General features: G+C 41.2%; 1 protein-coding gene across 3 annotated transcripts in view; it reads right to left on the minus strand.

Annotated features, from left to right (window-relative positions):
• OSBPL3 (oxysterol binding protein like 3) overlaps window positions 1-26,183 on the minus strand; it is a 1,742,686-nt gene that overhangs the window by 1,554,313 nt on the left and 162,190 nt on the right. Inside the window, exon 2 of one of the 3 annotated variants that reach the window (XM_069648199.1) lies at window positions 6,115-6,211. The exons of the other annotated variants lie outside the window; for them this stretch is intronic. The gene's annotated coding sequence lies outside the window, so the exon portion shown is untranslated. The remainder of the gene's footprint in view (window positions 1-6,114; window positions 6,212-26,183) is intronic. 3 annotated transcript variants of the gene reach the window in all.

The following is a 26,183-nucleotide window of genomic DNA, read 5'->3' on the forward strand; positions in this document are numbered from 1 at the left end:
TGAAGGATTTCCTAAAGAGAAAATTATCCTCAGTCCTGCGAAGGGAACAAGAACCCCACAGAATGGCAGCCGCCACTGAAAAAGCCCTGCCCCCTTTGAAGCCTATTGATGTGCCAATTGGGCTGTGCAAGCAAAGTAGCATTGCAATAATCTAAAATCCCTGAAACCGCTGCCAAGACAACCGCTCCACGAAGATCGGCTGAGAGAAATGGAAAAACCTTTCTCAGGATCTTGAGCTTAAGATGACCCAAACTGAATCTCGCATTAATTTGAAGCTCTGGTGAAAGGGAGGATGACAGTTGAATCCCACATTTTTTACGGAGTCTAGATGAGTAGGCAAAGGGTAGAGGGATGAGGGACAGCAATCAGTGGACCATGGCAACTGTTCAGCCGAACTGCCCATGATTTCCAAGCATCCACTCGTCAAAATCTGCCGAGACAGCTCCTCAAATGGTCAGGGGGCAGCCTCTTCTCACAGTCTGCTCAGAAGATCAGCTAATATCATCCGTATAGGAGTAGAAGCGACACCCATGGGAGTGTATAAGTTGTGAAAGAGGGTGGCCATAAACGTTAAACAAAAGGTGACTCACAAGTCAGTGGGGCTGGTGAAGAACAAAACAAAAAAAAAGGAGGAAAAAAAAAGAGTGTTCGAGTACACTGTGAAAGAAACAACTTAAACCAGGAGTGCCGCTCCAGTGACGCCAACCTTTTCAAGATGCAGACACAAGGTAGAGTGGTATCAAAAGTTGCAGAGATGCAAAATAATCAAAATGCCAAATCCACACTGGTCTAGAATCTTGGTGAGGTTGTCTATCACTGACACCAGCACTGACTCTGTCCATCGAGGGCTGAAGCCAGATTGAAACGGGTCAAGAATAGCCAAATCGTCCAAAAAACTCCTAAATTGTGGAACAACAGCTCCCAGACCCTTCATAAGAAACATGAGAAGAGAATTGGGCAAACATTTTCTGGGAGTGCATGATCTAAAAAGGTTTTTTTCTCCTTGCGTTCGTTTGAAGAATTTCTAGGAGACAGCTCTAGGTATTTCATGTCACTGGAGTGTTTTCAAAGGAGTCCTCATAGTTAACAACCCGGCCTAGACATTTTAAATAAATCAGTGATCTTTCAGGGAATGGAGTTCCACACAGCAGCGCAACGGAGACACTTTGAGGTACATCAGTGTGAATTGCCAATTGAATTAGAGTTTAGATTTTCACTGGTTAAACGAGGGACACTGCTTATTTGCTCTGCTTGATGAGCTCTTGTGATCAGCATTTTGCTTTCTGAGCAGTGCTGGCAGGAGGCTGTCAAGCGGCAAATGAATACAAGGAATAGCATCGGGGATAAAACACGGATAATTGACCTCTGAGAAATGCAATTTCAGTCATTTCTCAAGTGCTGCTCAGTGTTTTTATGTACAGGTAGGAAACCAGGGGGCAAAGGACTACCTTGGGGGTAGTGGTGCTATATGACACGCCTTTAATTAAATTTCCTACATCTTTACATCTGTCCCTCAACCCCAGATTTCAATGCAAATGCATAATTTTTACAATTTATAAACTGCTAAATAACAATGAGGGAGTGCACAGCCCTGACCTACCCCCAGGCTTTTTTGTAGTACTTTACTGAGGAGCAGATGAAACCCACAGGCCATACCATTGCTAAAATGGTGGTGGACATGCGCAGCCAAACGGGCATATCAGGACATTGGCAATGCAGCACCTCTCCACCATTACAGATCATATCCACTCACTTTGTCAGCCCACCAACCTGTAGAGGGCCCTATAGTTTTTAACGGGCAAGCAGGAGAGCACAAAACCACAACATCGCCTCTAGCGCTCCCGGCTTCCAGCGTGAAACCCAACTGAATGCAGCAGCGAGAACGGATAGAGGAGTGTGCAGCGTCTGCCGTCACCAATGTGTTGCAGCAACAATGAAGTGCTATTAGCTTTTTTCTGAAAACAGGATATAATAAATGTGTGAGGTGGCAAACATTCTGGCATGTGGTGTCCACTTCTTGGCACTTGAGAACCCTCTTCCATTCAAGTGGAGAGCATCCACCAAGAATGACAATCCTAAGAGTCCTGAACCTAGTCTTACCGGAGGTCACTTTCTAATTTTCCCTCATCTACTGACCAAATACTCCTTTCCCGTTGCAAAACGGCACACCAATCTATCTCTCTTCCTTTATCATCATGCCTCTTTTCATTGTATGCTCTAAAGCAGCAACATGCTCTCCATAGGCTATTACACATGTCCAATAAATAATAAATGTGAGGTTGTATCTTGTAAATGATGGCCAAACCCATGTGTAAGAGGCTGGATATGAAGGGGACATGTTTTAAACACAAGAACAATTGGTGGATGTCCGTTTTCATGATGAAACATATTTTGCACTCAATGGGAAGAATGATATGGAGTGCAGTGAAAGAAGGGAGTCTGCATTTCTATCATAACCATGGAGTACATCGCTACCAGCATTAAGCACCAAACATTCAGCTGCAAGGTTGAAACTTTTGCAAGGTTCCCAGACCATAGGGATGTTTTGAGTCTGCATTGGAGCTCTTTTTCAGTTTTGGCATGGGGGTTAATCCCTTTGGCATTCATTTGCCTTCGCATTGTAGACCCATGTGTGCTCTAGCACCTTGAAGCGTCTATGTGCTAGATGGAATTATCAGTAAATATCTCAGACCAAATAACTGGACAGACCAAAGGAAGATGGTAACATACTACTTTACTTTAATCTCAATGAAAGAAAGCAGAGCGATATGACCGCTATCAAAGTAGATGCATTTGTTTGTACAGAGTTTATATACTTTCACATACGCCAGTTATGATGTCATCCTACGTGGCATTTCAGAAAACCTATCGCTGAGAGGGATTGGATTGGGGAACATATCTACTTATAGAATTATGGACGGGTTAATATCTCATTGGCTGCCCCTTGTCTGTAGGACATGCCCTGAGATACTTCTACGTAGGTCACACACTGATTATAGCAGAGAATATGGCAGTGGGGTAACAACTGCCTTGCCTCCCAGTCCTGTGCTAACAACTGCAACATTGTATATGAAAGTGCGTGGCAGGCCTTTTGACTGGTTGGCAACCCTATCCAACCTTGGACTTTCGTCTCCTTAGCAGCACATGAACAGAACGAAACCTAGGTGTTCAGGCTGCATCAACTGGTTCTTTGTTTTACCAATTAGTTCACTGCATTTCATTGACCTGGTCCTTAGCCATTGTTTATAGTTGACCTCGTAGTCTGCTCACTGTTCTGGGACATTTGAGGGAGTGTGAGCACACCTCTTAACTCAAGCTCTAATGAATAGTCTTTGTGGCGTTCTTCATCATTTGTAAGGAGATCACGATTTTGTCAATTTCAGCATCTCAATTACTGTTATTTGAATTTATTAAGGAGGGTGGCATACCCTTTTCTGGCCTTGAGACGTGTTGACTCCACCACAAAGGTTTTTGCCTTCATATTTTTCCAACACTTCGCATTTGGAAATGTCCTTGTCTCTCCTAATCCTAGGAGAAATAGATCTGACGCACATGGTCTGTTCATTCGACTCCCTTTGTTGTGCCTTACACCCATCTCTCAAAATAGCCTCCTTGACTTCAGGCCAACCTACTCCATTATTCTGCATGCCAAAACAGCTTCTTCATTAATTCTTCAATTTGCAATCCTAGCCTTGTATTTTTAAAATGGCTGGGTTTATTCTTAAACAAGAGCTGTCGTCCATTTTCTTCCAATGGCCGTCCTATTTTTCTCTCTTGCGTTACAGCCTATTTACAATTATTGGTCAGCAAGTTAATTAATCTTGTTATTTGCACGATTACTGTTATTTGCACAATTACTTCACTTTTAGGTACATGTTTCTTTGTGCTTTAGTTACATCAGTCTTAAGTATTTTCACATTGTTTCAATATAGGTTTATACACCTTTATGACATCATTCTGTTGTCTTCAAACTTTTCCTTAGCGTTCATCCATAATTCCCATAACCGCATTTTGGCACTTTGGTAGTGGGCATCCTTCTTGGTAACATCCTTCCACTGTCTCAACTTGAGGGTATCTTCTGAATGGCTGTCTGCATATCATCTTTCATGCAATTGACGTGGTATGCACGTGTTGCATAAACTCATGCACGGGTACCCAATTGTAGCTCTTCATCTGCTACTCCAATAAGACGGTGCAGATTAGTGTAGATGAGCAGGTGGATGCCTCTTCTCATGTGTGGACTGAGATTTTATATCCCTGTATAGTTATTCCAGTTTTTGTAGGACCGGTTACTTAAAGACCAATGTCCATGGCATCAACTGTTACAGAATTAGAGAGGCCACTTCCCCCACTCATGTTTCACCCCGTTGCTGACAGGGGCCTGCTTCATCACACATTACTCAGTAGAAACCCCCTGCTTAACTGGGTCAGCATGGAGAAGGGGCTAACCAGATCTGTAACAACCATCTATCGCAATAGGAACAAGCCCACACCTGGCACCTTAACCGCAATTAACATCATGCTGTCAGGAAACCAGGTAAATGAACAGATGGGGCTGAAACTACAAGCAGGAAGGCTGCATCTTTTGGTTTCTGCCCGTAAAGAATTGATTGCTGCTTTGGATTCAACATCTTCACAATGTTTGAGATTCAGTTTGGCCACTGGATCCCTGTAAGAGACTAAACCATGGTCCATAAGACTTGCAGGGTGAAGGCAATAAGTTCAATCTTATGTTCTGAATAGGAAGAGTCAATCTCTTCGAAGTTAGGAATCTTTTCTCCTTTGTTCGCTCCATTTTCCATTGGTGATTCAAATCACTCACCACCCCAGTGCAAATCTGTCACGTGAGTCTCAGTGTCCAAGGCTATGGGAGAATGATGGTGTATGCCTCTAATCAGTTTTAAACCTCTGTCTCCCACACAACTTGAGCTCCTACCAAAACACCTCGATTAACAAGGTTTTTAATCCACTGTCCCACCTTATAGACAGATGGACCAACACGAGGGGTGGAAATCTGAGTGACGCCTTTGTGCCATTATAAGGGTTTGGGTCAGAAGCCTCCCTGGACTTGCTGCAAGTTCACCCTGCAGCAGCATCTGGCATCTGCACAGTGCCACTGGCACTTACCTCAACATGCAGTGATTGATATTTTATTTCTATCGCGCTCGTACACAAGTGTTTCAGAGCGTGACAAGGCAAGGGAGGGGAACAGGGGAGAACAAAACAGCGATCTTACTAGGCCCAGTGACATTGAGGGGGGGGGGGGGGAGTGGATGGAAGGGGGAGAAGTGGAAAGTGTGATGCAGAAGAGAAATAGATAAATACCAATAAATAATAAAGGCAACAAACAGTGGTAATGCAGCCAGCAATTTGCAAGTGCTAGGTTTAAGGCAGCAAACAGGGTAGGTCTGATAAGTGCAGGAAGAAAAGGGAGGGCTGCATGGGTACAGATACAGACCCCAGTGCAAGGGGTGGCCCGGAAGCAGTGCGGCAGGGTGGCAGGGTGAGCAGGTACCTGGGCCCCAAGGACAGAGGGTGGCCAGGTGCATGGTGCCAAGAGAGAACAGACCAGGCTGGGGGTCGCGTAACTAGTTACGTGCGAGTGAGAAATGTGTCTTAATTTGGGCACTCATATGGGCATATGCTAGCTGAATGTGGGCATACATGGCTTTATATATCATAAAATGGCAGCAGCCAACAACCTAAGGCTTCATCTGGCATACAGTGCCAATATCTGAATATGCAAGGCTCATCATCCCTGGCCATACAATGGATCTAACTGGACATAAGGGGCTGAAAGAGCAGGGCATACGAGTCCACAAGTGAAATTCAATAAATGCCACAACTATCGGCTTTGACAATGCTTGCTTTATGGTCCTTTGTTAAATTCGTTTATAGTCTTCTCCTACAGCCCTCCATCGGGTTGCCTTCACTGTAATACTTTTCTAGTCATAGTTCAAATCCGGACATAAAATAATTGGGTTGGAGGACAACATGAAACAAATAAAACCAATAATGAAAATGTTCCTAGTTCCAGAAAAACGAGGGGACTTCTAGCCCCCAAGATATATCAAGCTTGATTAGATATACAGATGATAGACTGGGAATACATACCCCAGAACAACAAGAACAGACTTCAGCGCTTCCACTTTTAGGTTCTACTAGGATGCTTTTTGTAAGCTAAAGTGACTTCGGAAAACCACTGGCATACCTAATAAAAAAGAAAAATGTGTTGTAAAAATTAAACTGGTTACTTAAATTGCGCTTCATGCCAGATTCCAGCCTCTAAACGTAGTTCCCGGACTGGGTACCGAACCTGTGCTGTTCAGTGTAAGCTTATTTACAAGACCAGAGCGTCCCCCTCCCTCCCAAGCTATCTTTCCCACATAATACATTACTTTAAACTATGGAATTCCCCTTTTGCTTCTGGTATGGCTTTGTGTAGGGATTGGTAAATAACAGTGGTTTTAAAACCACTAGGGGGTTATAAATCATGGGTGTGTTAATAGCGCAGATTTTCCTCAGGACTCCGAAGAGCGTGAAGACACAGGAGAGAAGAGATTCGGAAGATCAGCCAATCTGGATAAAAGTAATGTGTGCCAATGAGCAACCCCATCTTGGAAGACTTGGCCCTCCAACTCTGAGGATCTAAAATGAGACCGACGGGCACCCAATTATCTAGCGCTAGCAGCGATGATGAAAAGTGAGCACTTATGGTTGCTGCTCGTGTAATATGGAATGGCCCCAACAGGAGTTTCCCCAATCCATGTTCGGTTAGACCAGCCTGTGCAAAAGGGAGTGTTTTCCAAAGGAGAGGCAGTACCAGGCGCAAATGGCACCAGTGTAGATGGTGAACTTGTCACTGTCTGCAGGGAGAGTTTTACAATACCCTCCTATCTCCACTAACCCCCTGGTTGCAAAAGCGAACTGAAGCCAGCAGTTCACTGCAAACACAACAAAGACCCCCAATTCCCTTTTGCTGTCAAAGGCTGTTTAAGAGCTTAAATGTTGTAAACTCACATCTAGACACGATAGCCCATTTTTCAACACTTTAAGGCCCCTTATGATGCATGCATAACACCATACTTGCTTCGCCATAAGTTGTATATATGCATGTCTTCAATTCGGTGGTCTGTGGTGGGTGCAGCAGATGGATATCCCCAGACAAAACTTGTTTACCACTGGCCTTCTAGGCAGGACTTCCATTTAAAACACCTCTGTTCTCTTTAGTATTCGTCATGTGAGATTTAGGAACCTCCCTTTCTCGCAGAAATAATGCTAACTCCCCTTTCCTGCACGACCATGCTCTCTGTGGGGGCAAGCTGGACTCCACCTAGATGCTAAAGCATCCATATTTGCAGGAATGAAGGAAATGAATAAAGTAGGTGAACGTTGTTTTGCATGGTTTAGCTACTGGGTATATGCAACAGCAACTACAAGCTGGGAAGGGGTAACAGCACTTTACAGACAACACTAACTAGGCTGAGGTTGATGAAAGAAATGCAAACTTATGGAAAAGAGCAAAACAGGACTTGGGGGAAGGGTGAAGTGGTGTAGCAAATACAAAAAAGATGATTTTCATGAATTCAAATTGAGAATGATAAATCACTCTTGTGACGTGCCTGTATGTGACGTGCCAGTGATTTGTGTATGTATTTCGGTAAGGAGGGAGATGTGTTGTGAAGTGCTTGTCCGAGTCTGCTGTAGCTTGTCATGTACTTGGTGATGTCATGTGAGTGTCAGGTGGAATGTTGATGTATGAGTGAGAGAATGCTGTGCTGAGTGTTCTATATTAAGTCAGTTGGTCCCTCCCTTCCTGGGTGATGGGTGCCGGTGTGAATATGTCCTATACCTGATGTCTTAGTGTTCTGTAACTTGTAACAAGATCTGGAATAAACGTATTAAGAAGCAAGCTGAGCAAGCGTGGAAACACCCTTTATTAAAATAACGAACATTGAATCATTCGAAAAGTTTGAAAAGAGATTATGAGGCTGCGTTGTTCAAAGTAGATCGTGAAATGCAATATATATAACATGACCTGCGGTAGCGGCCATGTAGTTATGGTTAAGTTGCTAAACCCATAGGAAGAGCACTTTTTGGGTGGCTTATAACTTTGCTCCCCGTGGACGAATCCTCACCGAACTTTGTAAAAAAAAAAAAAAAGTATATGGCCCACTCTGAATTCTTTTGCAAAGGTAGGTGTGGTTTGGTCAATGGGGGGCAAAGTTATAGGGGGTCCCAAAATGTATTTCTCCCCCATAGAGTGAATGTAGAAAAAAAAAAAAAATTGCGCACGCCTACAGCGTAAACCGCTAGATGGATTTTCACCAAATTTGCAGCAGGAGCAGTGGATTGGTCCGGAAAGCGTGCTTTCGTAAATTTGGTGAAAATCCATCCAGTCGTTTTTTGAAAATGACCAAAAAGTGGGTCTCTCAAAAAATTAGTGATATCCATGTCCGCTCTGCGGACACACTTCCCTGTTCGCTCAGCGGACACGACACCGATTGTATAATTGGCTTGTGTCGTGTCCACGTACATATGTGTTCGTGATTGGTTGGGGAGTGTGTTGGTGTGTAGGAGTGCTTGGAGAGGTTGGGGGGGGGGGGAGTAGGAGATGGGTCAAATGATGTATTTGTTTAGGTGGGAGAAGGCTGTGATGAGTTTGCGGTCACTGCAGACATACTAAACACTGGGCGCACTACTGGTTATTTTACTTTACTATGATGTTGGTTTTGGGTCGTTAGTAGAGCATTGGGTGAAGATGTTATGTATTGAAGAGTTTGTGCGGTGACTGTAATTATTATTTTAGAATGTTAATTGAAGTGGATAGGTTTTGAGGTGGATGTGTTATGTTTTTGGGTTGTGGTCATTTGGTAGGTGTTGTTTCTATGGGTGTATAATGCTGCAGTGGTTGTGGCCAGGGCCTAGAGTCTTGGGTGCCCGGCTTAAGGCTGTAGGCCTTCGGCCATGCACCCAAGACTCTAGGCCCTGGCCACAACCACCGCTGCATAAAACCAATGCTACCAAACATTTTGACTGTGGTATGTGGGCAGCTTAGGGGATATGTTATCAAAAATGTACTGATTGGCAGTAGTGTAATAGTGTTTATAGGATAGTGAGATGATGTGTGTTAGTTTGTTGGATTGTGTTCAGAATGTTGGTATTGAAGACTGTAGGCATTTTGGGTTGTATTTATTGGTGAGGTGTTCGTTTGCATGGCTGTGTTATGTTGCAGTGTTTGGGAGTCTAATTATTATATACTTACTGTTTCCTTTGTTGAGGTTGTATGTTGAGTTTTGGCCAGGCCATGCAGTCAAGATTGTAGTGTTTGGCAAAAAGCACTACAGCATAAGATACCCATGGAAGCAAACATTTTGGATTGCGGTCTATGGTCAGGTGTTTGCTTAAATGGGTGCGGTGTGCTGTGCTGTTTGTGAGTCCAATCATTATATACTTACGGTTTCACTTTTTGTGGTTGTATGCAGTTTTTTCATGACATGCGTAGTTGGAGCAGACTTTTTTTTTTCAATCACTGTGATAAAAGAAAAAAACACGTTAGTGTAGGTAGTTTATAATGAGTATTGCATTGCATAGTAGACATTTCTGTATTTTGTCGACCCTCATAATTAGTACTTTAAAAGTACTATAGTTCAAACCAGTGTACTGTGCAATTTGCTCAGTTCCTGTGTTTGTTCATTAAATCATTGGGTCTGTGGGGAAAAAAAAAATCCATGCTGGATTAAAAAAGATTCTTTCTACGTTGTGGTACAATATATTTCTTTCATTGCTTTCAGTAGGAGGAATTGAATAGGTGTATGGTTTTTGATTTGCAAGTGGTGGTAGTATTGTTGCAATTAGATAGCAGTTGGTGTATTCCATTTGTTTATTTCAGTGGTATTCATCTATCTGTTGGCTTGTTGCATATCTTTGGGGCAGTTAGAGATACTTGTTGGCATATTATAACTGTTTATTTCTCGTTTCATTTAGTGGTATTCATTTATCTGTTTGCTTGTTGAAAAATCTTGGGGCAGTTTGATACCTGTTGGCGTATTCTAACTGTGCATAGTTTTGAAGTTGAAGTTTTGTTTATGTTCATACAGAGAATAGTTATTACATTTTGGTTTTAAGAATATTAAGTAAGCGTTTAAAACAGATTACCAGCAAATCTTGTAGAGTAATGGTAGTATCATTACATTCGAACCACCCACAATTCTTTTTTATGTATGCATTGTAGTGACCTGTATTGGTTGTGGCTCCTGCGTGGTAGATTATACCTGTTGTTGCAAAGGTTTTCTTACCAAGTGATACTTGCCCATGTATGAATCCAGTCAGCTTGCAGCTGTTTTTGGTACCATCTGCATTGTAACGTAAAAGCATTACTATTACGTATTTACTAAGTGTCTGTATTTGTAAGGTGGAGCGATTATCTGAATTGCAGGTAGTACATAATCTGCTATGGTATGCATTTTGTACAAGTTGCTGAAATGGAATGGATTCACAGTTAGGTATGGATACATATACGAAGCGTTCATTAGGAACTTCTTCATGTGCGACATGGCTGCAAGAGTGCATGTATGTTTCCACATGTATGAAATCTGGTAGATTTCATTTATAGGTATGTTTTTGTTTTCTAGTACTTGTAGTAAGTACATTAGGAATTCTAGTGGATCTTATTGTGTGTTTATAGTGAATTTGACCATTCCAGCACAGTAGTCCAATTCCTGCCTTATTCCAGAAACACTAATTGTTGTCAGGATTGTTGGTTGCATTTCTATGAAGGACTAACATTTGCAAACACAATTGGTCTGTCCCGCATAAGTAAATGTTGTCAATAATTGGTGGCAATCGGAATAGAATATTGATTGCTATATTTGTGTAGCAATTTACACCAGTTGTATTTTTAAATTGGAATGGACCCGATAGCTCTGCGTCCAAGTCATTTGTTCGGAGTGCGCGTTGTTTCTTTGAAGAGGTAATTGACTTTGTTTGTGCAGTAGATTCTTCTTTGGTTTTGGTCCTTGATGAAGTAGTAGCTTCTTTTAATTTCTTTGGAGGAATTGCTGTGAGATCCTGCATAATTTCAGAGTGAAGCAGTTTTCTTTTGCAAAGTTTTGGTTTTTGCGGAACAGGATAGGTTTTTAGATGGGAGTGTGGAGTGAACTCAGTCAATTGTATTCTAGAATGCAAGGAATAAGCGTGATAGTGCTACATGGGTCATGCCTTCTTTAAACACTGCGCTACCAATATTTATCAATGCTTTATCTAGGGTAAGACCTTGTGATTTGTGAATGGTGACTGCGTATGCTAGAGCGTACATACATGTCTTTGAAAAGAAGGAAGCAGGCTGTTGAGCATCCTATCCTTTTAACTTCTGATAGTTTGTCAAAGGGAATATTGACACACTGAATGTTGTTGTCACGTGGGTATGTTTGAAAGCCAACAACTGTACCAAATGCTCCATTAACTAGTCCTTGGTCCACGTCAAGGTTACGTTTAAGCATTACTCTACAGTTTAAAGATAGTTTTAATATTTTCTCCAAACCGGCTGAGTTAGAGATAGAGTTTTCTAAGGTATTTAGCTTTGTTGTGGCTGGTTGGCACATGGGTAGTGTCATACCATGTATGTTCAGTTTGTCTGTGGAGCAAATTTGAAGTATTGGTTGCATTTCTTTTTTTCACATTGTTTCATTAAATTTTGAACAACTTGCAAGAGTTGGCATCAAGGACATACACTTTACATTTTTGTGTGCCAATTGTTCCATGACATCAGTAGCACATGAGTTATGGCCATAGAGTGCATGGATGTGCCCGATTTTCAATATAGATTGTGCTTCTTGAGATAGTATACACCAACTCGAATACTTTTCAAAATGTTGGCGTATGCGAGGTATGTAGATTGACGCATGTTTTCAGTTAATTCTCTGTATTGGAAATGTTGCCAAAGGTTGACATTTCCTATGCTGACAAGAGTTTTACGGCATAGTTTGTGCCCTAAGGTTTTAAAAATAGGTTCACCTTGCCAGAAGGATAGTGACGAGGTGCAAGGGGTCGGGTGGCCTGGGGGCTCCAGAAATAGAAAGATACTGCCTGGCCGCCCAACTCTCACCGGCATTCACCTGGAAACTAACCACCAACAGGCCTTGCTGTGCGAAACTTGAGGAGGACTGGTGCCGATGCCCCTTAGAAGCGCTCCCACACATCATCAGACCCATCGACCCCCATAAGAGAGGAGCCCCTAACCGCAACCAAGAACACAGTTGAAAGCTGGAGGAAGGCCGCCAGGTAATGGAACTGTGGGAGCTCAACAGGCCCCCTATCCCAGATCTGGGACAACCCAGACTTCACCCCCCGAAAGACCCCCAATAACTTTAACTGCTGGAAAACAGGAGGGTTGAAACATGTGGGAGACTTCTATGCAGAGGGATCCCGGCTAACATTCATAGAATGCAAGGAAACATTTGGGTGCCAGAAACAGAAAGATTCCGCTACGCGCAGATCCGGCACTGGCTCTCGCACAAGCCCATGAAACCTCAAGGCTGCAGAGAACTAATGGCGCTGGAACAAACGCTCATAGCGCCTACCCCAAAGAGAAAAATATCGACCTTATACGATCTGCTGGACAGAGGCGATCTCAACAAAAAGGAGGCTTACATGGAAAAATGGGAAAGTGACATCGGCAGAACAATTGAAATGGAAGAATGGGAGCACATTTGGACCAGAACACAAAAGAGCTCGAAATGCGTCACCAACAAAGAAGGGGCGATCAAAACCTGCTACAGATGGTACCTAACTCCTGAGACCCTGAACAAGAGCAATCCAGCGATATCCCTGAGTTGCTGGATAGGATGTACAGACATAGGCACGCTATATCACTTGCTCTAGACATGCCCAATGTCCACAAAGTACTGGAGAGAAATCCTGGACCTCATCAAGCAAATCACAGGCCTAACAATCCCATGGAATCGAGGAATAGTCCTTCTGGGCAGCACAGGAGATGGCCAATTTCTGCTATCCGGCAGCTTGGCAAGCCTTTGCACACAACTTCTCACAGCAGCCAAGATAGCTATAGCAAGACTATGGAAAAATTCAGAGAGCCCCGCAGTGCGTCTGTGGTGGGCCAAGTGCTGGGACATTGCAGTCACGGAGAAAATAACTGCCATCCGCAAGGGAAATAGAAATACGTTTTTCGACACCTGGGCTCCCTTCCTAGATTACGCGGACAAGTACCCCGGAATGGCAAGGAAGCCACAGCCTCTCCGCTGGCTAGACAAATATGACTAACGTAAGCTAAATACCAGCCTTGTAGCCCACACCAAACGCACTACCCCGAGGGATGCTAGCTCGGATCCAGGAGCAGTGGAGAGCTGAGCTTATCCCCAGAGGCGCCCTACCTTAAATAAGGACCAGTGAGACTCCCCTGCGAAAGTCAATGGCCCAATGTAACACCCCCAAGACACCCCCCCAACGAACCCCTTACCCCAACTTGTTTATGTTTTGATTTGTCGTGTTTATCTCTAAACAAATTGTGCAAGAAGTAAATCAATGATCTTGAGATGCAGGTTTACATTTAAAATCAAAACGTCTGTTTGAAAAAAAATATATAGGTTCACCTTTAACTGGTGTTAATTGAAGAAGATCTCCGAAAACTATAATGTTTTTTCCTCCAAAGAGTTCTGCATAGTCTGTTTTCAGGATCTCTTCTGAGGTGAATGACGGCTAACATTAGATTGGAAACCATGCTTACCTCATCTATTAGCAGCATTTTCATTTGTTTGAGAACTCTGCATAGTTCCATTGCAGCTTCTGGAGAAAGTTTGTAATAGTACAATTTGTTTTGGTGTTCTGCTGGAAGGAGTGGTAATCTGTGTAAAGTGACACTGCCTATGTTGTAGGCAGCTAAATCTGTGGGGGCAGTTACAACAGCTGACAGTTTGTTGTTTGTCAATTGTTGGAAGAACTTGCAGATGATTTTGATTAAGAATGTTTTGCCTGAACCAGCTTGACCACTCATGAATAGCAGTATAGGTTTGTAGTCTTGGCAGGTACAGTTTTACTTTAATGCTGAACACTATGTTCAATTTGTTTTGTTATTTCTTGGAAAATGTTTAGTTGTGATTTTAATAGAGCAAAGTCTTCTGTAGATTGCTCATACTCCCACATGGTGTTTACTACTTCTGTCATGGCTAAATCTGCCCCATTTGCTATTAGTGGCTGTCCAAGTGATTCTTGGCTTCCTGTTACAGAAGGTTGACAACTGTCAGGCGTGCCCACATCTAGTTGCGCCTGGAGCTCTTCTTGTTGCGGTTCATTATGCAACATTGTTTTGTACTGTGTAAAGTTTACGTCGGTTATAGTGCTTGAATTTGATTTGAAAGCATCTTCATAGGAATCTAGTAAATCTTTTCTCCATGGTTTAAAAAGTTGTAGCAGGGACATGTAATACAGTTCTTTATGTTGAGGAGTTTTTAATGACAATTTGATATATGATTAATTACGCTTCGTTTGGTAAGTTTCACTAAACTGCCTTCACAATTTTCCACTCTGTATCTACCTTTCTTCTCATCTGGTTTAATATTTTTTTTATGTGAAGTTTTGGGCCTCGTGGTATAGCACATGGTTCCCAAAGTGGTACTCCTGTTTGGGTAATATGTGTCTAGTAAATTGTTTTTCAAAACGTCTTGGCTGTTAGAAACAATACCCAAAAATGATACCATGTCTTCATATGATTTCAGAACTCTTTCTAGATTTAGCAGGACCAAGGCTTACCCATACTATATTTTCAGATTTTCCATTAAAGGCAGTACCGGTTAAACGGTCTGCAGCTTCAGGAGCAGCCACATTCTCTATGGGAGAACATTTTTATACCGAAGCTGTACAATTTCTGTGATAGTGTTTTGTCAGAATATATGTCTTCCCAGAGGTCTTGGGGCTCTGTTTTTTTCTGCTTTGGTTAAGTAGGCTGTGACATATCGGGCAACTGCAGTGGAATTGTCTGTAATGTACTGCCCATCTATGTTTGCATTCCATAGGAGGGCAATGATTGCATTGTAATCATTGATGTATTTTGATCCTTCCGTTCTTTTTATGTAATATGTGTTCTTAGGCGATTTACCTTTGACACTATGTCTAACTGAAGACATGAAGTTGTTTACTTGACCTGTTGAAACTGGTCTAGGGAAACCAAAGCGGCATTTGGTGTAGTATTTCCCTTTGTTTTTATATTTGCGATGACAATACTTCCCACATTTGTGTTTTTGAAATTGGAAAATTTGTGCATGAAGGTCACTATTTGTCGTTTGTGAAGGGATTTCACAAGTGACATTTTTTGGATGAACTGCAAAACAGTGGCATCACTGTCCTGTCCAAATTTAGGAGCATCTTTAATCCACAAAAGCATGTTGATGTGTAGTGCTCCTCTAGCTTGGTATTCTTTTCTCCAAAAGAAGTGTTGCACTTCTCCGAGGGGAGGAACAGTTTTATTACAAATGACGTGTAGCATAGCAATGAAGCGATGATGGAAATATCTTGATACATTTACAGGATCTAGAGCAGAGTTTTCCTGGTGTTTTTATATCTATATTTGTTTTGTTTTTGTTTGCTATGCCTAGCATATTCTGCACAACTTAATGTCACAAACCAAGTGGGTGGGCCAAGGTTTCTTATCATACAGCGTACATCTCCGTGACATCGGAACCTGTATTCTTTTGTACCACGCATGTTTGCTAAAATATTTGTAATGCTTGACTGTAAAACCTCATCTTTTTCTTGCACTTTTTGTAGTAATTGTGTAGCTGACATATTTTGAAAATTGGTACCCGATTTCAATGTTTGTGCAACTCCATAGCATAGAGTTGCTAGTTAACTTTCAAAGAGAAGGTGGAATATGAATCTGGGGTCTTCAGAATACATTCGTAAAGAGCGGTATTCTGATGCTGTTATTTGTGTGGGTCTATCATCGTACCTTCCTCCTTTTCCAGTAGGAAAGAGTAGAGGAAAGGCATGTGCTTCTATACTTTTTCCATATGCTGATTGGAGATCCTTTGGCTTGTCGCATTTGGTACGTTTCTAGTGCATCCTCTATGGTGTCTTTAGAGTGTAATGGGTGAATTGTATAATGGTCTAAAATATTGGATTCTGTAGTAGGATCTAGAAGTTGAAATTGACCAGTTTCTGATAAGTCTTGAATTATTTCAGTGGTTTCCCTCAGGTTTACTTCAATATTTATTTCTTTGTAGTATTCACTGTCGTCTTTTAGATATTGCCTGGCTTGTCTAACTTTATGTAAATCCACAAGTTGTTGCCACATTTTTTTGTCTTTTGGTGGTACGGCATTTACTAAGATAATTAAAGATTGATCTATTGGACGTTGCACTCCCACAGCGTGTACATTTTCATTGAGATCTAATGGCAAATATACTACTTTGCCATGAATGCCTTTAAGTAATTCAGACGGAGGTAGTTTTGCTGTTTTTGGGTGAAGGCGTATTATTGCTTGAAATGGGTGCACTGTTTGAATTATGATGCTCTCCTACAAGTTAAGTTGTTGCAGGGGTTTTGGAAGTGGGAATAATTCCAAGCTATTTGTGATAGCACGTGAAGGTGTTTGGTTGTTGTCAAGTTTTGCAGTGCAGTAACTTCAAAGTATTAAGGGGTGAGTCATTTCTCATTTGTTTTCTGCTATAAGATAGAGAGCAAATTGGAACCACTTGGAATCTTCATGGTCTTCTATTTTGTACATTAGGTCTACAGTTTTTGCACCATGCATATAAAAAGTCCTGCGTCAAAACACACACACACACACACACACACACACACACACGGTTTGGTACTTCAGCAGATGTACTTTTAAACTTTAGCAACAACTTTACAGATGGCAACCTTCTAATACACACATAAAAAAAAGAAATGCTAGTCTGTTGTAAAGCAATTGAATTTTGTAAGTGGCTTTCACTTCCAAAATATTTTCTCTGGATATGCTCTATTTCTTCGAGTAGACTTTGGCTGCACCATGTAGAAGATTGTTATTTAAATTGGCTAATGCTAAAGCAGGACTTTTGGCATAGTTTAGCAACCAGATTTCTTATAGTTAAAAGGTGTGTTGATATCATTTTGATATGGTGGAAGGTGCTTTTGCAAATAGGTCCAGAAATGCAGGCTAATGAATGTCCTTGTAGTCCTGTGTATTTGCACACTGGAATGGAGTCCATGCTTTGTAATAGTTTTATTTTCAATTTTTCATTGCCTTTCACATATTGATTGAGGAACTGGCATAAAGATCTGAATGATTTTTTGGATATGTTCCACATTGATGTGCACAGCCATTTGTAGACTGGACACATTGGTTCAGTGGAATGGAGAGTTGATACTAAGTTTCTGGGGATATTTTTGTAAGCAGCGTTTCTTGCTCCATAATGGTATTCTTAAATGTTTCATACCCTTGTCCACTGCTATGTGTGGCAATTGGGTTTATTTGCTTTTGTTGGTATGCTTCTTTGAAATATGGTTCTGTGCTGGTGGTGTGAGTCCATCCACCTCCACAGATGTTTGCGAAGTTATGTTTGTTGATATTCCGTTTACTGAGAAGTCTTTTTTTGTAGTTTAGTACTCAGTTTTGTTAGTGGTTTCATTCTGTTTAAAACTAAAATAAATAATTTCCCTTTGAGAAGGATTGAGTGAGTGATTTCTTTCCTGTTTTTATAAGGTTCTGAAGGACTGTGGCGGAATATTTTTTGTAAAATAATGTTTTGGTATGCTTACTTGTGGCTACATCGAGATCTATAGGTACATTGTTAGCACTAGTGGTAACTGCAGCCTTGTTAATCACTTTCTGTTTCGTTTTACATTTTGAAAGAGGAGGCAACGTTTCTTTACTGGAAGCGGTTTTGGTTTCGCTTAGTGACTGTATTAGCGGTTTTGTTTGAACTTTTCGTACAAATTCTGCTAAAGGTATATGCTTATTTTGGACACCAATTTTGATTGTGTCTACTTCTGCATTGCTTTCTACGGAGTTGCTTTTTGGTAGGCATTCTTTGGGTCTGCTGGAGAAAAAAGTGTGGGTTGGGGTGTTGTGCAGTGTATGTGTGCTTTGTGCACGAGTGTCTGAGTATGATGGTTAGCATGTACATAGTGCGCCAAAACAGGGAGGATTCCACAGGATTATTTCAGGGCCGCGCGAGAGCCCACACAAAGGCAGCCATCTTGGTTGGTGCTCTAGCGCCCTCTCCCCCTCTGCAGGCCCTTGGGGAGGTGATGGAGGGCTTGGGGGTGGTGCTGAGACAGAAGTAGCACCAGGAGCAGCCATAGATGCCATTAGGACAGCTGTCAGGAATTTCCCAAAAGGAATTCATGCAGTAGCAAAAGCAGGTCCACTAAGGATAAATGTCCAGCAATGCTCTGTCTTGCTTGGAAATCGAAAAGCAGAATGAGGATTATCTCTGGGGTGTGGCCTTTTATAAAGGTGCTGGGTGCGCTTCACGGACACCCGCGCTGTCTGCGAACACTTCGAACACCAAAAAAGAGCTAAAAAAGTATGCAGATCGCTAAGGACATTGTCTGGGACCTGTGCAAGGGTGAATTTTCACAGGAAAATACCTTGGATTGTTCAAAGAAGCACTTTAATGTCCGGCGGGCCGGACTGTGTTAGCAAACAAGGACCCATGCTTAGCGCGGGTGCGGTCACATGATGACATCGCGGACATGTTCGCAAATGAGATGGGTGTCGGTAGGACACCAAATGTGCGGGGTCGGGTGTAGGCATGCATGCGGGTGTTCTACGGATAGTGTTTGTGTCCCCGAACTAATTATAAGTGTGACACACGTGCGGAGGACAGTTCCGGACAGGCACGATATTCGTATGACCCATGGGTGTAATATGCATGCGTGCGGGTGTTCTACGGACAGAATTCAGGTCCCCGACCAAATTAAATGTGCGTCACAACTTTGCGGATGGGCTATGGGTTCTATGGACATATTCATTGTGGTTGCGGACAATGAACAGAGGGTATGTCCTAAGGATACCTTATTGTGAATAGATGCGGACGGATTTAGTGTCCTGCGGACAACTCCATTTTGATTGAGGACAGTGCAAACAGGCATAGTGTCCTTAGGACACCCCCATTTTGGTTCATTGCGGACATCCCTGGAGACCCGCGCTGTCCGCGGACACCCTAACTGCCTTTTAAAAAAAACAAGACACTGGAATATAGCAACAGCACACATAATATTTTATTATTGTATAAAAATTATGAAAGAGGGGGGGGGAGCAGAAATGGATTCAAATACAGGGGAATTAGGGGTTTGTACATATTGAATGTTAGGGGAGGAAGGGATTGAAATCTCATCATAACGTTTTTCTTGCTGGGGAGTTTTTGGGGATGGTTGGCTGGGACATGGAGAAGGGGTACAGGTACATGTGGGACAGCGATATTTAATATTTTCCTTTATAGGTCCTCTACAAAGTTTTTTAAAAGAATGAAATTTGTCATTAATAGATCCATTTTTTGCACTACACGCTGCAGATGATTTTTCAAGGTGTGTGTTTCGGTATTGTTCTTATTGTCTGCTTTCTATATTCAGTGAAAAAAACTTTGTTAAAGGAGAGTTATGGTTAGGTTAAGTTGCGGTACTAAAAACCTAAGAAATTCAGGGAAAAAACTTTGCTAAAAAAGGACCATTATGGTTACAAGTAAAACCGAAAAACCCCAGAAATTCGCCACTTATGGTAAGCTAAGCAACCATAACTCGCGCCACCACCGTGCACTGCTAAGACTAACACCCAGGACATCAACAATGACATCACAAATGTAATTGATGACATCACATGTGCATTTACTTTTCATGAAAAGTCTTTACAAGGGATTCTTATTATAAAGTTGACAAAAAAGTGTCAAGGATCATTGGAATAAATGAGCTACGTAGTGCATTAAGCAATGCATTGATATAAATAACATTCTATTATGTAGTTCTTTCCAGTACACTAAGCTACTCATGTAGAAATAGGCATTGGGCGCAGCTTAGATGGAGGTGCAATATTCATAATCTTGCCATGTTCAATAGTGAAAAGATAAATGCTCTATTAGAGTTTTGCGTACTGTGAAACATGTAATAAGTAGCTAATAAAACCCACTTACTACATAATTGCATTATTACAGACAAAACACAAAGACAACACATACAAATATGAGCATATACAGGGGAAGGGAAGTAAGCAGCGGAACTACCAGAAAGTGTCCATAACCCGATTGGCTCTTCATGCACAGATATGATTGCTCTGTTTCAAAGCTGCTACTTCCCCTATGTATATGTATCACATGATGTGACTGGACCCTAAGGAAAGTAGTGCTAGTACAATGTATACAAATATTAGCATATACAGGGAGAGTACCGTAATAAAAAAAACAGGAACTATCAGAAAGTGCTGATAATCTTACTGATTGCCTTCATGCGCAGAAAGGATTGCTGTCCTTCAAGCCTGTGTCTTCCCCCTTGTATACGTTTCATATGATGTGACTGGACCCTAAGGGAATTACTGTAAGAACATATTTGAAGGATAGATCTACAAATATAGTACCTTTTGAATGTTTTGTTCCTGACTGTTACTGAAGAAAACCATGTGGCCTAGATATGTCAGTAAAGGAAAAAAAGAGGGAGCCAGACATGTGATGTCATCAGTGATGCCATCAATGACATTTTTGATGTCATCTTTGATGTCCTGGGTGTTAGTCTTAGCAGTGTACAGTGGTGGCGAGAGTTATGGTTGCTTAGTTTACCATAACTGGTGAATTTCTGGGGTTTTGCGGTTTTACTTGTAACCATAACGTCCCTGTAATATTTATGTAATATTTCTACTTTTCCCATGTTGGATAGTAAAACAATGAATGCTTCTGTATCACACTTTTACATACTGTGAAACATATACCAAGTAGGTAATAATGCATCACTTACTACATGCTTGTACTACACACAAAACATTAAGAGACCACTATGTATACAAATATGGGGCTTATACAGGGAGAGTAAAGCAAGTAAACAAGAGGCAGTATCATGAGCCACTGTGTTTGACCAACATGATTATCTTTTCGCATAGAAATGATAGCTGTGTTTCAGGCCTGCTTCTTCCCCTATGTACACGCATCATAAGATGTGATTGAATTCTAAGGGAATTACTGTAAGAACATGTGAGAATAGCAACATCTACAAATGTAATACCTTTTGAATTTTACATTTTTGACAGTTCGTGAATAAACTCGCCTGGCCTAGATATGTCAGTGAACAAAAAACGAAGGGGCTAGACATGTGATGTCATCAGTGATGTCATCAATCATATTTGTGATGTCATGGGTGTTATTCTTAGCAGTGCACAGTGGTGGCGCGAGTTATGGTTGTTTAGCTTACCATAACTGGCAAATTTCCGGGGTTTTTCGATTTTACTTGTAACCATAACGTCCCTTTAACAACGTTTTTTCATTGAATTTCAGAAGTTTTTATTGGTGCTACTTAACCATAACGTCTACGAACATCTGACTTCATTGCGGACCTTCCGGACAGTGCCACATGACCATATGCTGGCGCGGCATGATGACGTGTCCGAGAACCCATCCGCACTTCACGATAAGATCTGTGCTTTGCAGACAGTTCGGAACTGCATTTTCTACTGATCTAGGAACTATCAACTTCAAAATTTCCCTTGCACAGCTCCAACACCTATTCCTACTCATCCATTAATAATCTAGTACACAGTACATACGTTTTGCAAAACTGGTATTTATCTTAAAATGGAATCAGCTAAGAGACACCACCACTGCTGTAATCAAGGAGCATGAGAAACACTGCCCCCTACCTTAGAAATAACACACATGCAATATTTTCCCCTGTCCACCAGACCCTCCATATTAGTGTTTGGTGCCTCTTCCGGCATTTCCCTCCCACGTTTCATTCTAAGCTCTCCTGCCAAAAAAAGAAAAATGCAACCAAAAATAAAAGAAATGTTCCTTTGGTTAAAAAACAGAACTAAAAAAAAAAAGAAAAAAAAAGCGTATAGATTCCATCTACTTTATATTTCTCAGTAAAGTACATAGACTCAATAAGATTTTCCAACATTTCCATTTGCATTTTGTGTTATGGTAATGGCAATATTGTGGCGTGTATCCTCCGTTCCAGGGATGGAACGGTGGATACCGGCCTGGTAGTCTAAGTTATCAGCCCAAGCAAAGCGAGGGTGGATAACGAGGTCTCTGGACCATTATACCTCACCCCATTCCAGCCCCTGTAATGGGGGATGAAGGCCATTGGCACCCTAGGTTCCCAAAGCGGGAACCCAGGGTGCTAAAAAAGAAAATGGATTTTTCTTCCTACACTGGGACACCTACAGCATCCCGGTGTGTGAAGGAAAATCCTTTTCCAAGATGGCCACCATAGAAAGGGAAGGCAGGGTTCCATACAGGGCCCCTCTTTGCTTTCCATGGCAGCCTGCAGAAGGCAAAAATAACTATGACCATATTACAACGAGCATATTTTTCTTTCTTTTCAAATCTATCCTAATTTCGAATAACTTTACCACAAAGCCAGTCCCAGGTGGACATGGCCACTTTAACCCCACAGTTTGTCCCTCGTGGTCATGGCCAGTAGTCAGATTGTCCGGATCATGACCAAATTCCATGACCCGGACAATCTGGCCACTGCCCATGGCCACAGGCTACACCTCAGTCACCAAAGGTATATCACTATTTTTTGTACCTACATTATTTTTAAATAAAACATGGGCACATTTGCAAAACCATGCTTTTGGGTCATTCTCAGTGCTCCTTACACAAGTTTGCTGGAAATCCACCCATGTTTTATTTTTTCAAAAGTGTCAAATGATGCACATACAATCGTCATATAACCTAGCCCCCACTTGACAAAATCCATTCAGACTTTACGAAAACATTCATATCTAGATCTATAATCTTTTTGCAAACCTTTGTGTAGATTTGTCAAATGGCACCACATTTATGAGCCTTTACAATATTGTGGGACCCCCCTCTAATTCTACCCCCTTTTGACAAAGTCCCACTGAACTTCGCAAAAACATTTATATCCATTTGTATTATCAGTTTGCCAAATTAAGTGTATATTCGTCAAATGGCACCTCATGTATAAGCCTTTACATTATTTTGGGAACCCCCCTCTAATTTTGCCCCCTACTAACAGAATCTCACCAAACTTTTCAAACTCATCCGGGATCAGGTCAGGAATATAATTGCAAAATTACATGCAGTTCCATTAAGTGGCACCAAAGTTATAAGCCATCAAAGAACTGCTTTTCATCAAACCAGTAATGCAGAGGTGTCCGCAAACTTTCACAGGACTGTTCGCGAACATGTGAACTGTTCGCTGACTTTTGCAGTGAAAAACACCGTTTTTTTTGCTTCTTGCAGATATATTCGATCCCATCCTCATCACCCCTCACCTCGCCAGAAATTATTTGATAAGTTTGAAAAGTGCAATGTTGTGTTCTTTAATATGTTTTTACCGCGATGTCCACGGACACCGGCCGATGTCCGAGAATCCAAGATGGCGGGCGTTTCTAAAAATCTGACGCACCTCACGCTTCATGGCAACCAATCAGCGAACATGTGTGTCCGCGGACATGACGCAAGTCTATTAGCCAATCAGTGTTCATGGAATAAGACAAGAATTAGACTACTGCGCTGTAAAGGTGAAATTCGCTATAAACTCACAAGAAGATCCACAAGAATTTCTAATGTACTTACTACAAGTACTGGAAAACAAAAATATACCTAAATGAAATCTTTCAGATTTCATACATGTGGAAACATACATGCACTCTCTGCAACAATGTGGCACAGGAACAAATCCCTAATGAACACTTCGTGTATGTATCAATACATAACTGCAATTCAGATAATCGCTCCACCTTACGAATACAAACACATAGTAAATACGTAATACTAATGAGTTACGTTACAATGCAGATGGTACCAAAAACAACTGCAAGCTGACTGGATTCACACATGGTCAAGTATCACTTATTAAAAAAACCTTCACAACAATAGTTATAATCTACCATGCAGGAGCGACAACCAATGCAGGTCACTACATTGCATATATAAAAAAGAATTGTGGATGGTTCGAATGTAATGATACTACCATTACTCTAAAGCAAAGATTACCAGCAAATCTTATAAATGCTTATTAAATTTTGGTTTTAAAAATATTAAATAACTAATCTGTGCATAAACATTAATAAAACTTCAATTAGAAAACTATAAACAATACGCCAACAGGTATCCAAAAGCCTCAAAATTCTGCAACAACCAAACAGAAAAATCAACACTACTAAAATATAACAAAAAAATAAACAGAATACACCAACAGGTATCTAATTGCCCCAATATTTTGCAACAACCAAACAGATAAATCAATACCACTAAATTATAAAAAGAAATAAACAGTTAGAATACACCAACATGGATCTAAACTGCCCCAAGAATCTGCAACAACCCAACAGGTATATTAGCAAAGTTAATAATATAAATAAAAAACTATAATCAGTTACAATTCGAAATCAGGTATCTAACAATCGGCAACCACCAACAGATAGAACATTAGCCAGAAACAACAGGTAAACACTAAAAACAAAGAAAAAAATGCACTGTACCATAACATAAAAAAGGTTTTTTTTTTTTTTTAATCCAACATGGTTTTTCCCCCACAGACCCAATGATTTAAGCAACAAACACAGAAACTGAGCAAATTTCACAGTACACTGGTTTGTAAACTGCTAAATATGAGGGTTGAAATAAAGCAGAAATGTCTATTATGCAATGTAATAAAACTTTATAAACTACCTACACTAACATGATCTTTTCTTTTATCACATAAATTGAAAAAGAATGTCTGCTCCAGTTACCCACGTCATGAAAAAAATATACCCAATCACAAAAAACCAAACAGTAAGTATATTATAATAAATACAACTCATAACTACTGCTCCATAACACAACCATTGAAGCAAACATCTAACCATACACCTCAATACAAAATGTTTACTTCCATGGATAGGTTATACTGCAAACTCTACAATCTTAATGACATGACGTAGTCAAAATATCACATACAAACTAAACAAGTCAAACAACACAAACTGTAGATTTGCAAATATTTGATAGATGTTTCATTCTATGGGTGTGATCTATGGGTGTGATATGCTGCGGTCTTAGTCCATGCACCCAAGACTCTAGGCCTTGGCCACAACCACTGCAGCATATCACACCCATAGATCAAACCCATAGAATCAAACATTTTAACTGTGCCATATGGGCTACTTATACAGGATATTAATGACAATCAACACTGTACTAACAACCCAAAACCAATATCATACTAAAGTAAAATAGCCAGAAGCACATTTTTTTATGTCCGCGGACAGCCGCGGACATGATGAACACATCAGGGGTGCCTGCCACCTAAACAAATAAAGTATTTGACCCATCTCCTACTGCCCCCAAGCACTCTTACACACCAACACACTTGCCAAAGGTTTATTTCTCCTCCGTACGCCACCGCGATGTCCAAGATGGCGGATGCATCAAAACAATACGACGCACCTCACGCTTCATTCCAGCCAATCAGCGAACACGTCGCATGTCTGCGGACATGACGCAAGACGATTAGCCAATCGGTGTCCTGTCCGCGTAGCGAACAGGGAAATGTGTCTGCGGAGCGGACATAGATATCACTATTTTTTGTGAGCTATTTTTTGGTCTTTTTTTAAAAAACTACTGGGCGGATTTTCACCGAATTTACAAAAGCACGCTTTAGGGACCAAGCCGCTGCTCCTGCCGCAAATTTGGTGAAAATCCGTCCAGCGGTTTGGGCTGTTGGCATGAGCAACGTTTTTCCCCCCCATTCAGTCTATGGGAATAAATACATTTTGGGACCCCCATTATAATTTACCCCTCCCCACCGGACCAAACTTTGCAAAAACATTCAGAGTGGGCCATATACTCTTTTTGCAAAATTTGGTGAGGATTCGTCCAGGGGGAGCGAAATTATAAGCCGTCCAAAAAGTGCTCTTCCTATGGGATTAGCAACTTAACCATAACACGCCCACTACCGTGGCCGTGTAAAAATATATATATATATATATATATATATATATATATATATATATATATATA

Source organism: Ambystoma mexicanum, chromosome 2q (genome assembly GCF_040938575.1).
Source record: "Ambystoma mexicanum isolate Mex_15411 chromosome 2q, UKY_AmexF1_1, whole genome shotgun sequence".
NCBI lineage: Eukaryota > Metazoa > Chordata > Amphibia > Caudata > Ambystomatidae > Ambystoma > Ambystoma mexicanum.